At 41.7% G+C, this 451-nt stretch overlaps 1 pseudogene; it reads right to left on the bottom strand.

Annotated features, from left to right (window-relative positions):
• Nucleotide 1: 1 nt before the first annotated feature.
• LOC108731540 (histone-lysine N-methyltransferase SETMAR-like) lies at nucleotides 2-451 on the bottom strand (annotated as a pseudogene).

Below are 451 nucleotides of genomic sequence, written 5' to 3'. Positions count from 1 at the left end.
GTTCCAAGCGGTTTTTTGTGCAATGTTTAGCTCCTGGGCAATCGAAACAGTGCTTACATGACGGTCGGACTTGACGATTTCCATTATTTTATCGACATTTTCGACAATTGGCCTTCCAGAGCATGGTGCGTCCTTGACATCAAAATTACCGGAACGGAATCGACGAAACCAGAATTGCGCGTGATTGGCTGTTACAGTATCAGGACCATAAACACTATTCACATTTTCAGCCGCCTGGCTTGCGTTTTCGCCTTTATCGAAGAAAAACTGTAAAATATGGCGTATTTTCTCTTTGCTGGTGTTCATCTTTGACGCGCACTCAAACAATACTGAGTCAAGCAATCACAAAACTGTCTGAGAAGTTTTTTTAGTACAAAATCTTATTTTTCTAACGCCATTTAGCGTAACCCGATCGCACTTATACAACGCGAGATACAGATTACTAAAGCCA

Source organism: Mycetomoellerius zeteki, unplaced genomic scaffold (assembly GCF_001594055.1).
Source record: "Mycetomoellerius zeteki isolate Tzet28-1 unplaced genomic scaffold, Tzet1.0 scaffold135, whole genome shotgun sequence".
In the NCBI taxonomy this organism is placed as follows: Eukaryota; Metazoa; Arthropoda; class Insecta; order Hymenoptera; family Formicidae; genus Mycetomoellerius; species Mycetomoellerius zeteki.
The sequence above is the reverse complement of the archived record's forward strand: the minus strand, read 5'-3'. Positions and strand labels throughout refer to the sequence as shown.